Raw genomic sequence first — 15802 nt, 5'->3', positions numbered from 1 at the left:
TAATCCGGACTTGAATTTTTACCTCCCCTGGGTTACTACAACAAAAATTACTCATGGTCACATTTAATTTGTCCCTCTCTTGCTTCTTTTTTTGGTCCTTCTATAAGCTGAGATATAATTTTAAAGAAAGGTGTTTAACCTACATACAATGTATGCTGACATCTGATGCCATTTTTAAGGATTAAAAAAAAAGTGGCTTTGATGTAAGGATCAATCTATATATTTTTTATGATGGACATAATATTTTAAGGTTGCTTTCTTATCTAGACACAATTTTTTTTTTTTTTCGTAAATGAGCCAAGAGAAAACGAATCTAAATCTTTTCAAGGGTCTACCAGCCGCTTAAATGAAAAGGTGAGTGGGACAGGGCTGGGACAAGGAGACAGTGGCTGTTCCCCCCCGGGCTCCTGGAGACGCGCTCGGGGGAAGGGCATCAGGCCCCGCTGCCTGGCCATCTGTGGTCCTTCAGCTGTTTTTGGGACAGTCACAGAGAGTGGGCATTTGTTGGTGGCCCTGTGCCCACTTTAGTGACAGGAACACAGAGCCACCACAGGCAGCTCTCCTGACCTCTGGCGGCAAACTGCGGGGATGGGGTGAGCATTACCACATCCCGTTACAAGTCACCGGGACTGCCAAGTCCCCGGTCAACGAGAGAGCTGTCAGCCCCATCTCAGTGCTGCTCCTGATTGTGGCGGCTGGAAACCCGGTGAGACAGGACGCAGCCCTGGGCAAAACGACCTTGTGTTTCCCAAGCAAAGAACCTGTACCATAAGTCCTTCCCATGTCGAGGACCTTGGACGGGGTGGGAACCACTGGCTCCGATTTCCCAAGCTGGCCCTCACCTCACATTCAAAAATGTTCGTCTCAATTCTTTCAGACCTGTTTTGACGAAGTCTTTTTAGAAATCGTGTAAATAGTTTTTCTGAGCCGCAATAATAGGTTTTTCCTTTCTAAAAACCTGCACGTCCCCCCCAACCTTTGATTTAGAACAACTGGCTGCTTGTTCTTCCTATGTTTGTTATTAAGTCATGGAGTGTGTGCCCAGGATTGGCCTCATTTTCCCTTAAACACTCTGGGGCGCAGAGGATGAGACAGTCCAGGAGGGGTTACTCGGTGCTTTTATGTGATGTGCTGCTAAGTTCTAAGCTCAGATATTTACAAACAGCGCTTTGACGCACAGGAATGTGTGGAAGACATTGAAAGGAGGCAGGGAGTGGGTGTGACAGTTCTTTACAGCAGGGCACTGTGCTGGGTGCCCTAGATTAGTCTGCTCCCACTGCCTCGGTGCCATCAGCACCAAGCAGGCCATGCTGTAACTGAGATGCCCCCACCATGTCCGGAACACCCCCTGGGCTGCCCTGCCTCTGCCGATGTGGCCAGCCCTGCCCTTATCTGGGGGCCCCTATCCGCACACAACACGTATACTCCTTCCATGATATTAGTAGATTGTAAAGGACCCCTTCTAAGTTCGGGGGTTGCTGTGGCGGGGTCAGGGTGCGTACAAGGAGCTCTGGAAACCCGCATCCCAAAAGTCAGCTTCCCATCATGACATTCATTCAATCAATCAACGCTTCCTGAATGAGGCAGGTGAGCACATGGAGGCAGTGTGGGCGTGCTCTGACCGGCCACCCGAGCCCTCGTTCCAACGCCAAAAGATGGGGTTCCCTGGTGACACAAACCAAAACAAATGACGGCCTGACATGGGGACTGTCCTCATTTGTATGACAAGGGTACAAGTAGTTTGTCTGTGCCTGACCTGTGGTGGCGCAGTGGATAAAGCGTCGACCTGGAATGCTGAGGTCGCCGGTTCAAAATCCTGGGCTTGCCTGGTCAAGGCACATATGGGAGTTGATGCTTCCTGCTCCTCCCTTCTCTCTCTCTCTCTCTCTCTCTCTCTCCTGTCTAAAATGAATAAATAAAGTCTTTAAAAAAATTAAAAAAAAAACAAAAAAACAAGTAGTTTGTCACGCCCCTATCATGTCCCCCACACCCTGGGCTTGCTGGTGACCCTAACAGGCTGCTCCAGGCCGCACAGCTTACTAAAGGCCTCCCCCTCACTCAGAGCACTGTGACTGCCCTCCGACTGGAAGAAAGAAAAGCAACTGAGTCAAAGAGAGACGCGATTATTTGGGATAGCTCTTAACTCATGCAAGGCAATCTGAATAGGAAGCAACTTCCTCAAAGCCTGTTAAAAGGAAGTTTAGCGATCAAGGCACATCCTCTGTCTCCGAACAGGAACTGGGTCTCCTGGGGTCCAGGCTGACAACCTCAGCTCCTTGGAACCAACGACGAGAGGCCAGCAGCTAAGATAGTCGGCAGAGCTGCAGGGAGAGGGTGGTTAAGGGAACGCCGAAGGCCAGAGCACGGCGCAGGTGAGGACCCCGGGGAGCCGAGGGGAGCACGGCTCAGCGAACGCCCGTGAACCTGGGGGAGTCATCCTGGTTTTCTTGTCATGTTTAATATGCGATGTGACCACACCATGCAGCTTGTGTTTTCCCAAACACTACACGACTACTGTTTTTATGAGATAGGTTCACAGTGGTTTTTAATGCTCTGGTCAAAGCACCGTCTGGATGATAAATCTACCCCGGGGCTCTGGCTAAGAGGATGTTGAGGGAGCCTGCAGGGACTGGAGATGCTGTAGGATGCTGGTCACGGCTGTCACAAGGGGCACAGGTGTCTGCTTGGCCACAGGCTCCTTTCTGTAATCACCAGCGTAGAAGCAAACACTGGACTACGATGTCACCCTGGGAGGAAACACTTGTATGGAAATGCTCCTCGTACGCCTTCTCTTTCCAACCCCAGGCTCAAGGATGTCCAGCCATATATGCCATAAAACTGCCTGTGGTGGGGTGTGTTTCTGCCACGGGAATCCGCATGGGAAACACCAGGACATTTCCGTTTCAGGGTGCTGGCTGTGAAACACTCCCCAGCAGAGCCCTAGGCATAAACACCGCATGCGCAGGTTTGCAACGGGGGCCCTGGTTTCACTGTCCTAACAGCAGGGGCTCCTGGAACAGGCTTCAAGTGGTGACCTCCACCAGAGTCAGAGAGGACGTGGCCGCACAACCACCCCAGGGCGGGCCGGAGAGAAAGTGTGAGGGCAACGCCCAGACTTCAGAGCGCGTTCTTGGCAGCCAGTTCAAAGAAAGGTTCATCCAGAGAGCGCGCAGCAGCTGTCCTGCTGCCTGCGGAGTTTTGAAATCCTCAGAAAGGTACCAAATATGTCACTGAGGGCATAACTAAGAGGAAAACCAACTTGCCATCATCCCAATGACATTACAACACAGAAGTAGATGTTCATGTCTTTCCACTGAGCATGGACAGGGGCCAGGAAATGACAACTCAATGTCAACCAATGCCACAAGGCCACCCTGAGGGTGTGCTGAAAAACGGGGGCCTGCTGTCACGGGTGTCCTGTGGCAGTGTGGTTCTGATGAGATGGCTTCTTTTTCAAGCCGAATGCAGCCCTTCTGACCTCGGAGTGAGTGAAAACCAGAAGGATGACTACAGGTGGTGACTGGTGATGCAGCCTCGTCCTTCTAAAAAGCCTCCTTGCCCTGGCGGTAACCTCTGATGTGTGCAGAATGGTCTACTTGATGACAGTGATTGTACGGACGGACACCCGGCCTTCCACTGCACGGGGCTCGGCCTGTCCCGGCACAGCCAACGGGAATGACTTCATGTGCTTTGGAGGCAGGTCTGAAAAGCATCTGATTTTGCTTAATCTGTGAACCGACAAGTGAGGGGACAAATCATATCTGTTCTCTCTTTTTGTGATGCCTGGAGCTTTGTTTGGTTCCAGCCAAAAAGCTGGCTTCTCAGACAACGACTGGGAGACGCACAGGGAAGGTATGGGGCACCGTTTGCTGGGACCAGTGACAACCAGCCAGTGCCCCCGCAAGCATCCTGTCCGCCAGGTGTGTCCAGGCCCTGGCTCAACTCCCGCTTTTCCAGGTGGGGAGGGTCAGTGTAGAAATGCTCCTGATGTCCTCCCACTGCCTTAAGGGGAAGCCTTCAGGTCACACACAAATCTGTGAAAAGGAGAAGTGGCCTTAGTCACAGGAGCCAAGGCTGGTGGCCACCTTGGCCACCACCCAGGGGCTAGATGTTCCCTGTAAGTCCAGCTGGACTGGAACAGAGTCGCGCTATTTGCGTGTCCACGGCGGTGTTCCTGCCACGCCAGCAGAGTCGGCGGTCACCACAGAGATGGAGATGTCCCACAGAGCCCAGGACATGCCTTATGTGGCCCTTTCCAGATACATAACAGCCAAGCCCGGCCCTAAAGGAAGAGGCGTTCTGCTGCTCAAACAGCTCAACACTCGACTGATAAATTCAATATACTTACTTTTGTTTTTAAGCATGTAGACAGTCTGATAGCCAAAACATCCTCACATTGTTAAGAATTCTTTTTCTTTTTTCCAGTCAGAATGCTGAAAAATGGCTTCTATTAAATTGATAAATGCAATCAACTCCAGGTCTGGTACATCCTAATACCTGTTGTGTAAGAGGCCGATTCCGAAACCACACAGTTTACATTCGGTTGTGTCTAGCTTCTTGCACTGAGCATAACGCATTCGAGGTTCACCGTGTTGGGGCGTGTGTCAGAGCCTCAGTCCTCGTTCTGGCTGAATCACACTCCCCTGGACGGCTCGCTCACATTCATTTCTCCACGGTCATGCATATTCAGTTGATGGCTATTTGGGATGTTTCTATTTACTGGCTATTATAAATTGAGTTCACAAGCCACTGCTTTCTCTTTAACACAGGCACTAGAAATAATTATTGTATAAGGTGATGGGTTAGGATAGCACAACTCGGTGGGGAAGAAGCCCCTCCACAGGTCTGGGATGAGCTCCATTTCCCCCTAGACTCACAAGGAGGCACAGAGGGAAAATATGAGTCCTCAGTTCCTTGAGGGCACAGACAATAAAAAAAAAATGTTTCTATTCTCTCGTGTGCCCAGTACAATGCCAGACATACAGAGGACACTCATTTATATTTGTTTTTAAACAAACCTAAAGAGCTGACACCCCAATGAAAAGGGCCACCAAACACGCCGTTTCCAGCCTGCCTTGACGCGTCAGGAAAGGGGGGAGATGGGATATCGAAGAGCTGTCAGTACGCCTCCTAATCCGGCAAGTTTGTGCCAGAGCTGGGATTTCAGGGACTGTAGTTTAAAAACTCAGGCTTGGTGGGTGTGCCCTCCATTCTCCCTGTACCTGCTGGCAGCTGCGACAAGCTGCTTTGTGCACAGAAAAGAAGAAAACACGTTACCGTGGAAAACAGGACCTCTCCAGAAAAAGACCCACAGGACACGTGTGTATATGAAGCTGTTCCTTGAATCTGCTCGCCACGAAGCGAGGAGAGACTGGACACGTGCAGAGAGCGTGTCGGGATGCCTGCGTGTGCACGCAGGTGTGGGCAGATGCTTCCCAATCACGTCTAGAACATGGTCATCATCGCAAGGGCGGCCAGCATGTCCATCACGCCACAACCTCCACCTATTCTCCCCACCTTTCTGGGGTCATGTCCACTTCACTCTCTCCAAAGAACACTTATTTATTTACAATAGTTAGTTAGTTTGGTACTGACCACTTTTAAGGGGTCATGGTTGACTCTGTCATCTCCCACATTTGGGTTAAATACTCCGTTATTGTTTTCCTTTATTTTAAGACCTCAACTATTACAACAAGAAAGAAACCCGTCTATGAAAAGAAACATTTTCCTGGCAATAGAACAGGTGCTTAAAAAAATTCTGCCCACATGTAGGAGATCTGGTCAAGCACGGACTAGACAGGGAAGAGGATGAATGTGCGAAAAACCCCAAGCACATCGGAGACGACTGATTAGCTTGTCTGAGACGACCCAGGCGTGTGAAGCGCTCAGGAACTTATAAAACGGTCTGGTAGACACGAGCGAAATGGTGTTTAAATGGCTTGCTTAACTAGATGCAGTCACCATGAAATTGATTCTTTTAAGGTTATTTCTTTTTAAACTTAATACTCATTAACTGTGCATACTGAAACGTCTGGGCGGGTAGGCGGGTGGGTGGGTAGACGTCCTGGGGATATCAAGTGAAGGTGAAGCTACGAATTCCATATTTTATGAGGGTAAGAGGTATTTGGGGGCGGGGGGGGATGCATCAATCACCAACAATTGTGTCTGTGTAAGGGACTGAAGTAGGTCACCGCAGAGCACTCCCCCCAGCCCCCAGAGAACTTGTCTTGGGACGGGTGGGTGTGCCTGAGGACCTTTGGTCCAAGAGTCACGCTTTGTGCTAAGGACCTCACTGTTCCACCATAGCCCAGGTCTGAGAAATGGGCTCAGAGAAGGAAGGCCCCAAGCCTGGTGTTCTTCAAATCCAACCTCTGCCTGCCTCAGTGTAGACCTCACAGGTTTTACCCCAGAGACCCTCCCCTCTGCCTCTACCTGACGCTAGCTTACCCATGAACGACCATCATTGCACGCTTTCCTATTCTGACTTTTCTTGAGAAAGCACTATTTCAAAATTGGTTTGAGGTCACACCTCCTCATCCTTCACTCTCTCTGTTCTATAGTGACCACACCACAAACACATGGCAGTCACCTGCTGCTGCCTGAGCGGACATCCGCCGCTTGCCCTTGGGGGCGTCACTCTGCCCCTGCTGGGACAGCCCGGTGCCCACCACGCTCTTTGCCAACAAGTGGCAAGCGCACAGGATCCTTTGATGCAACAAAACGTTAGGGAGGAAAGATACCTAGACAATGATGAAAGCTTGTTAGAGTCACAGTCTTTTAAAGATAGTTTATACATCCTCACTTGCTCGACTTCTGTAACAGGCTGTAAGTCCCCCGTCTCAATCTTATAGCCATGAGGGGTGAGGAGGCAAGGGTAGTAGAAAAAATTTGAATATTCACCCACGTGTGACGGTGGCCCTGTGTGAGCACTGTACCAATGGCAGCCACATTTGGAGGCTGGGACAGAGTCCAATTCTTGAGCCTTCCACAAGAGACAGGCAAATATGGCCAACCCAATATGGCTCGACCCCAGGTGGAGGGTGCCAAGGCCCCATCCAGATGCAAGGATATTCATGGGACACGCGTGTCAGCAGTCTGTCCTCTGGCTCCACTGAGGGGCCGCCATGGAAACGCTGGGAGGGGAGGGAAACAGGAAGGAGAGATGGGGAAAGGCAGACTCAGCTGCCGGCTGCCGGCCTCCTTGGGAACCAATGGCCTTGTCACAGCCTGCCCGGCTGCTGCTCACAGGGAAAGTGTTCCTGTCCTCATGGGCAATGCAGCGGGGCCTGGCCTCTGAGAGTCATGAGTGTGGAAAGCGGCTTACAGGCCTCCTGCGCAGAAAAGAATAGCAGTGATCTGTGCTGAGGAAGTTTAGCCAAAACCCCCACACAGGACCAGTGGAACTCAGAACAAAGCCTGCGGAAGACAAGTCTGGACACCATGATACAAAGACACGAAAACACCAGCAATGAAGGCTCTGAAAGCCACTCACTGGACTGCCCACGGCATCGTTAGTGTGGCCTTAGGTCCCAGCTGTCAGCCCAGGACCAGCCCAACCCTAGCGCTCAACGGGGAAAGGAGCTGACTGCCACTCATGGGACATGCAGTAATGTTTGAAGTTAGTTCAGGTTGTTACAAGTAGGGGCGTGGAGGGGGTGCTATGGGAATCTCATGAGTAATGGTCAGTGGTGTGGCTCAGAGAGGCTCTTTTTAGAAAGTTTTATTTACTGACTGACTTTTAGAGAGAGAGGAAAGGGGAGACAGAGGGAGACTGGTTTGCTGTTCCACTTGTTTCTGCACTCGTTGGTTGACTCCTGTATGTGCCCCGATGGCAGATGGAACCCACAGCCTTGGCTAGAAGCAACTGAGCTCCGGTCCAGACCAGAGCTGCTCTTTTAAGGACAAATCAAAGCATAAAGACCCTGTTGATGGCTCCACCTGTGGTTTATCCGTGCAAAGTGTCAGGCTGCTGCCCTGGAACCAGGAGGGGACCGGGGAGCCGGACGGGAAGGAAGACCAGGAGCTTTGTCAGGGAGCCCCTGGTGGTGCATCTTCTCTGTCCATTCCTGTTCAAAGTGCAAATCAACAGAGGCTGGTGGGGCATGTCGGGACGCTCTATGGGGCTGAAACAAGGGTACGAAGGAGCCCCGTCTCACTCTGTCTGCCTCTGGAGACAGAAGGGAGGACTCACGTCCCTGGGCCTCAAGGAGCTGGCGCAGCAGTGGACAGGATGGGCAGTAACACATGAGGATGTAAGCCACTAAGTCAAGTCAGGCGGAAGTACTATCAGTGTCATGGACACCGAGAAGGCCCTGCAGCAGTGATAACGTTGGCCACACAACTGACCCGAGAGGGGCTGGGTTCATTACGGCGGGTGGGAGGTAGAGACCAAGCTATCACAGATAAGGACACATATTCAGCTGGTTTCTAAACAAAAGCTCCTACAACAAAAGCTCTCTTCATAAACTGCCACCTGTTTGGGGCTACCTGAGCCCACTGCCCTGGGATGAGACAATAATGGAAACTGTATGCACCACAAAGACGAACCCGGGCAGATACGACACCCCACGGAGGCTGCTGCTCACGGCCCAGGGGCTGCCCTCGGTCACGGTCACGGCAGCTCGCCTCTGTTCCCCACCGGCTTCCCAGCCCGCGTTAGGGCAATCGTCTTCCTTATTCGCACGAAGTAACTGAATTAAGCGTGATACCGATGGATAACATGTGAACCCAAAAAGAGAACTTTAATTCCTCTGAAAAACTAAACGGATTGAATGTGTTCTGTGACAGAACTCAACAAAGGTGAGTCCCTGGAGACAAAGCGCCGAGGAACCGGACCTGGGGGAGACACGGGGAGCCGAAGGCGCACATGGCTTCCCACACGCCCTCACCTCTGCTCCCCTTAAAGACACAGGCGCGGGAAACCGCAGGGGCTGGCTGTGTGTCAGGGGGGAGGCAGAGTACAGAACTCCAATGTGTGCCCACAAGCTCCGAGGAACAACCCGTATCAAAAGATAAGGACAATTGGTATGTTTTAAAGAAAATAAATTATTTAAGGTACACATTTACTTATTTTTTTGAATGATAAAGCACTTGAACCAAGTCCTCATTGACTTTCCAATGACCAGTTCAGATCAGCACCAATAAGGTGTGTGTGTGTGTGTGTGTGTGTGTTTCCATTGTGCATTTCAAATCATACTTTCTATCTTGTCTGAATCAAAAGCCCTCACAGAGGAAAGTCATAAATACCCACGTCAGCCTGAGGTTTAGAGTGTGACATGAAATCATGTCCACTGTAGGAATCAATACTTGTGTCTGTCACCTCAAATCCTCTTGTGAGACTACAAACAAAAACTTTTACTCAAGCCCATGCCTACCCACACCCACAGCCTCGCCATTTTCTGTAAAAATAGTCACAGCTAGGAAAGCAAATGACAATGACAACTGGACACCTCATTATTAAATACAGTATCCTTAAAAAAAACACCCCAAAACAACAAACCAAATATTACATTATTTTGAATGCATCTGTAAAATATTTTCTAAATAGGACTTATTCCCGTCCTCTAGACTCTGAAGTGGAAACCAAACGGAAAAGTATACCCACCGGGGAACGTCCCCGGCTCCCTCTGCCGACGCCTGGGTCACTACCTTCCGCACGCACTGCTCCCTCAGGAACAGGCAAACGGAATGCTCTGCACTGTGGGCTTATTTTACCTTGCAATTATTACCTGTTTCTTTCCACCCTTATCACATTGACGTTTCCATTAGTCAGACAAAGAGTTTATGATAAAAATCAGATAACGCCAAGGCCTGACACACGACGGCTTCTGCTACCTATTTGTAAACGAGAAGGTAAACGCCAATAATGGGATAATTAATACAAAGTGATGCATGCAAATAACATTCACTTCTGCATGTGTTTGTTTTCAGCCAATGAATTAACTGATACCTGTCCTCATCACATTTAACAGAAGGGGATCTACACTCCAGAGTCCATCAATGAAGGCCTGTGCATGACCTCTAATCTTTCACACAAGAAGAACAGAAGATGTTGCTCCAGAGAAAGGGGGTATAAGAAATAAATCCTTAGGCCCTGGCCGGTTGGCTCAGTGGTAGAGCGTCGGCCTGGCGTGCGGGGGACCCGGGTTTGATTCCCGGCCAGGGCACATAGGAGAAGCGCCCATTTGCTTCTCCACCCCCACCCCTCTCCTTCCTCTCTGTCTCTCTCTTCCCCTCCCGCAGCCAAGGCTCCATTGGAGCAAAGATGGCCCGGGTGCTGGGGATGGCTCCTTGGCCTCTGCCTCAGGCGCTAGAGTGGCTCTGGTCGTGGCAGAGTGACGCCCCAGAGGGGCAGAGCATCGCCCCCTGGTGGGCAGAGCGTCGCCCCTGGTGGGTGTGCCGGGTGGATCCTGGTCGGGCGCATGCGGGAGTCTGTCTGACTGTCTCTCCCCGTTTCCAGCTTCAGAAAAATACCAAAAAAAAAAAAAAAAAAAAAAAAAAAGAAAGAAATCCTTGCCTATTTGACTCCAGCGTCTCCTCCAGATAAACACTACATACAACCCACACACTTCTCGTCCGTTAAATGCTGCGCATTTAGTACAGCAGGTGACTGAGTTGAAATCCCTCGTGGCTGCTGAAGCATTCAAATTGACTTCTTACATGAAGTCACAGACTCCAAGTAGGCAGTAACCTGGCCACAGGCTGAACTGAACTGCCTTTGGGGGCCGTTAGAAGGGGCAACCTGCTTTGATAGACTAGCTATGTGGGATGACCCAATGTTTGCCAATGCTTGGAGCAGGAATTAAAAGTATTGTGTTCTGTGCTCGCTTCTGCAGCACATATACTAAAATTGGAACGATACAGAGAAGATTAGCATGGCCCCTGTGCGAGGATGACACGCGAATTCGTGAAGCATTCCATATTTTTGGCATATGAGCAAGTTATTTACAAAAAAAAAAAAAAGGACTGTGTTCTGGAATGGGGTTTGCCAAGGCATAAGATACTTCCTACATAGCCTGGGGAAAGAGAAGGAAAGGGAACAGGTCAACATGGACAATGTAAAGGGTGGACGTTCTTGACACGAGATCTAGGAGGAAGTGAACGGGACTGGCTCTTTTCTCTCTCTCAAATTAGGTTATTAAGCCAAGGACTTTTCTAAAGCAATGAAAGACATAATTTATTAAGTAGAAAAAGAGTTCCCTAAATGAGCAAATGACTCTACTCTTACAGGCAAGGATTTGGAATAGCTTGCCTAACTCTCTTCATGCTTTTTATATTTTTATGAACGATTATAAATGAGACTCTTACGAGTTCAGGTTTAAGAGATTCATTCTAGCTGTATCACAGATGTTTAAAAATATTCCTGTGTCTGCACGAAGCATAAAAAAAAAGCTCCCCTGGAAAATGATGAGCCCCCTGCACACCCAGTAGTCCCCTCCCCCACCCATCCTTCCCATCTGCCAGCTGGGTTTCATTTTAAGAATTTCACACTGAATATAAAGTGCTATTTTGACCATGTGGCTCCAGGAACGTGAGTGTAGCGTCTACTCGGATCGTACACCAGTGATTGACAGAGAGGGGGTGAACCCACCGGATGCGACAAGGCCTCTGCCTTTGGGTCCTTCAAGATTCCAGGACAGGAGGGCCACCCTGGGGTGGTGTCACTGAGGTTGGGAGCGCAGTCTCCCAGCGGGGACAGCTTGACACTGCACTACTAAACGACCCCCCACCTTGAACGTCTCCCCCAAGGTCCCGTCCCTGCCACAAACTGCGTATGTCCCCACGTGTACACTGCAGACACTGAAGAGTGCTTTCTTAGATGTTCCTTGAGACAATGTTCACTTATGGATACTGGTCTTCAGGTTTGGGAGTAAAATTTTGGGAAAAGATGGGAGTGTGTTTGGTTTTCCTGGGTAAGGGCTGGCCACACCCATCAATTTTAACATGGGAAAAACCCTGCGTCATATTTCAGGGTTGTTTGCAAATCTTGGGCTCTAGAAACATTTCAAGTACCATTGCTATTTAAGCTTCACACAAAGTATTCCTGTATTTTCAACAGTCATCCATTAAAAAAAAAAATTAATACACACATTAATTTTATAGAGAGAAGGGAGGGAGAGAAAGAAAGAGAAACATTGATTTGTTGTTCCATTTATTTATGCATTCATTGGTTGATTCTTGTATGTGCCCCAACCAAGGATCAAACCCACAACTCTGTAACGTACTGGGACAACACTCTAACCAACTGAGCTACGTGGCCAGGGCTCATCCACCTTGCTTCAGCTAATCATCCTCAAGCGTTATCATAGGCATGAAAGTGCTATATATTCTGTGGTGGATATATATACACACACACATACATATATACATATACATATACATACATATATATATATATATACAAGTACATACTCAGACTTTATAAATCTTCCTTTTTGCAATGTCAGGGTCATGCTGTTCCTAGGATTCAGTATACTCACTGAGTGCACAGTAAGTAATGGTATAAAACATAACTTCTCTGTTAATAAAAACTCGTGAAAGGATATTCACGCGCTGAATTTTGAGAAGGACACCAAGCATGTATTTAGATCTGATACGATGTTACTGGACACAGTCTCAAAATTAATGAGCATGTCTAACTTGTATTATACAGATACAAACAAAAGTTGACATCAGAGGGAAGTTGGCATCAGAAAAGTACAAGCTTATCACATTCTGCATGTTGGGTCCTAATCAGAAGAGGAATGGTTCTGGCCCAAGGTGGGGTATTGGGCCCCTAAGTTATTCTGCCGGGAGACAAAAATGCCTCCCCTCCCTTGTCTCAAGACGGAAGAACAATCAAACACACACACGACAGAAAGCCAGTTATCCTTAGGGGCACATTCCTCTTATCATCCAACCTAGTAAATACAGCTCCATTAAAAACATCATCAACATTTATACATTTAAGTTTTAGACACATTCTCTGCACAGGTAAGACTTATTTGAGCGTAGGGAAAGGTACGGAAGAAGCATGTCAAATTGATAATGTTGCATAGGAACACTGAGGAGCAAAGATGAGCAACTTTTCCTTAATTTCCCTCTGAATTATCAGCTTGAAACAAGCCCTGGTAGGTTTTGTACTTTAAAAACATGCATGTGAAAACAAACAAACAAACAAACAAAACATGCATGTGAACAAATTAAAAAAGCAGAGAGGGCATGTTTTTAAAGAAAACAGAAGTGAGCCTGTCCAGAGACAGATGCAGGAAGGTGTCCCAGCTCACAGCAGAGGCCCAGTAAACGTGCGTTGTGTGACCATGAAGAACACAACAGCTGAGAACAGAAGTTCCCCTTACACCACACTATCTCTGTCATGTGACAGAGAGAAGGCACAGCTGTTTTGTAACTGGCACAATGAAATCAGAATTTTTATCATCTGCATGCATTTAGGGGATATGGGTCAATAATCACTTACTTAAAGATATAGTCTGCTGGGTGACCTTCCAGGAAGGCGAGAACACGGCTCAGGATTCTGAATCTTCCCAACTGAAAAGCCACGCCCTTGTCACTGGGCGGCACAGTTCACCGTGGGTTCCCCACATGCAGGAACGCTTAGAGCTCCGTAACTCGCACGAGACACAACACCTTCTACTTCCTGCTCAGCAGCAGACCCCCTTCAGAGAAGAAATCTTCACAGGACATCATTTCACAAGGGCCATCTAGCTTCCTTTCTAGGATGTCGAATCCTGTCCTTGAAGGAAATTCAAGTACAGCCTATAAGCTGTAAAATCACTTCACTCTATGGCATTTTAATATGAGGGTCCTCACGTTATTTAATGCCACCACAAGAATAAGCCACAGAAAAATTCAGAACTACATTTACTATAAAGACGTTGCCATGACTTTCTCTTTAAGTCACTGTCTCCTGCAGCAAGAAGACAAAGTCTTTTAGAATTGTACTAGAACAGCTTTTCTCTTCCCTGATGAAGACACACCCTGCCCCTTTCCAATAATGAGACATGTCACAGATCACGACCCCTCCCCTCTTTTATCTTCCAGAAACTCAGAGCACTGAATATGAGACCAAATCGGAACAGCGACTGGACCCACAGGCTTGCTGCTATTACCGCTTTTCTTTGTCCTGATTTTCTATTTCAAATTTTTTATTATTAACATGTTCATGGGAGGCACTTCAAATCCTTTTTAAGCAGAAGCAGGGGTGTATGTAGACGCCTGAAACTGGAGTGACACCTCCACCTGGAGTTGAGTAACCCCATGCAACCTCTTCACAGAACACACCAAGCTTCACTGAAAGTCACCAGTGTTGAGTCATTCTTCCTCTGTAGGGACTTCTCTCTTTTTATTACTTTTATTTTATTTTATTCGTGTGTATCCTGATGGGGATCAAACCCACAATCTTGCCACATCGGGAAGATGCAAGAACGAACTGCACTACCGGCCAGGGCTATTTTAGGGACTTCTTAGAAGTACCTGTCAACACTATTACCAAGGGATATGGACTCCAACTTACCAGAATTTTCTCAGCATAGGAAACCTCAACTGAAGTTATTTCATTTTGAGAATGGATTGAATGTACCACAGTAAAAAGTAATTCTTCGGTAGATCATTCTTTTATAGAGTAATCCAAGGCACTGTTCAGTTTTTTACTGTATAAGACAAATGATGCTTAACATATAATTTTCATATATTTTTTCTTTCTTTTTTAGGTGGTGGTAGTGCATGCATAGAGATTTTGTTTTTCCCTGTGGTGTTTGGGGTGGTAGACTTTTAACAGCACGTCCTGTTTTTATCTTTTAGATGAGATTTCAGATGCCATCTGGAATTTTTAATGCCACATGAACACACCCAACAACAGACGCCAACACTGTTTTTTTCCGGGTGGGGTGGTCGGAAGGTCAAGGCCGCAAGGAAGGCATCCTCAGCCTTCGGGCCCGCAGCCAGACTGTGAGATGAAGGAGATCTGCCTCGTTCCCCCTTTCCACCCTCCAGTCTAACAACTCCCCTCAGCCACCCTAGGGACCCACCGTTAGATACTGTACTCTGTGTCGGGCACCCTTTTAAGATTTAAAAAGCACCTTAACTCATAAACCCTTCCATCAATCCATTGAGGGAGGTACTATTGTGATGGGAGGTTGGCAATCCAAATTCAGGAAGGTGGTCACCCTCAATCCTCAGATTCCTGGTCCCCAGCCCCTCAGCCAAGCCCAGTGCAGTCACTCCTTACACCTGCCTTGCCTTCCTAGAGAGGAGCTCTTTGCTCATGGCCTTTCTCCTGATGGCCCCCTGCCCTATCTCTGTGTGGGTGATACTGTGAGAACCAAACACCTATTTTTAAATCTTCATTTGATTGCTTCCTAGCTGTTTTGACTTTGGGTAAATTTCCTAACTGTCCCAGGCCTGAGTTTCCTCATTTTGAAAACGAGTGTAAGATAATTATAATAAGAACGCCTACCTCCCTCACAGCGCTTATTGAGAGGCTCAGAAGAATGGGGACATACAGAGCATTTAGAACAGTGGCTGGGCCCCTTCCGTGGCCACTGCCGCTGCCGCTGCTAAGAACCCCGTCAAACGCCACTTTCGCAATCCCTGATTGCCATGGCTGATGGAGAGATCTCCCTTCTCTGAGAGACTGCGGTCCCCAGGCTTTATCTCCCCAGTGGTATTTACCCTGATCACACTATCTTCAAGTCCGATTACTTATATGTATGTTTTATAAACAAGCCCTCCCCTGTGAAGTCACAGCCCCAGGAGGGTTTAGACTGAACGTCAACTTTTCTTCTTCTTATCTCTTCCTCTTCCC

The 15802-nt window shown here is 48.3% G+C and overlaps 1 protein-coding gene and 1 non-coding gene across 3 annotated transcripts in view; one reads left to right on the top strand and one right to left on the bottom strand.

Annotated features, from left to right (window-relative positions):
• Window positions 1-15802, bottom strand: part of ARL15 (ADP ribosylation factor like GTPase 15) — a 371944-nt gene that overhangs the window by 5450 nt on the left and 350692 nt on the right. The gene's annotated exons all lie outside the window — the stretch shown is intronic.
• LOC136390188 (U6 spliceosomal RNA) lies at window positions 10820-10926 on the top strand. The gene has a single exon (XR_010748622.1). It is a non-coding gene; the product is annotated as a U6 spliceosomal RNA (small nuclear RNA).

The sequence above is a fragment of the Saccopteryx leptura genome, chromosome 1 (genome assembly GCF_036850995.1).
Source record: "Saccopteryx leptura isolate mSacLep1 chromosome 1, mSacLep1_pri_phased_curated, whole genome shotgun sequence".
Taxonomy (NCBI): domain Eukaryota; kingdom Metazoa; phylum Chordata; class Mammalia; order Chiroptera; family Emballonuridae; genus Saccopteryx; species Saccopteryx leptura.
Note: the sequence above shows the minus strand (reverse complement) of the source record. Positions and strands in the feature narration are given on the sequence as shown.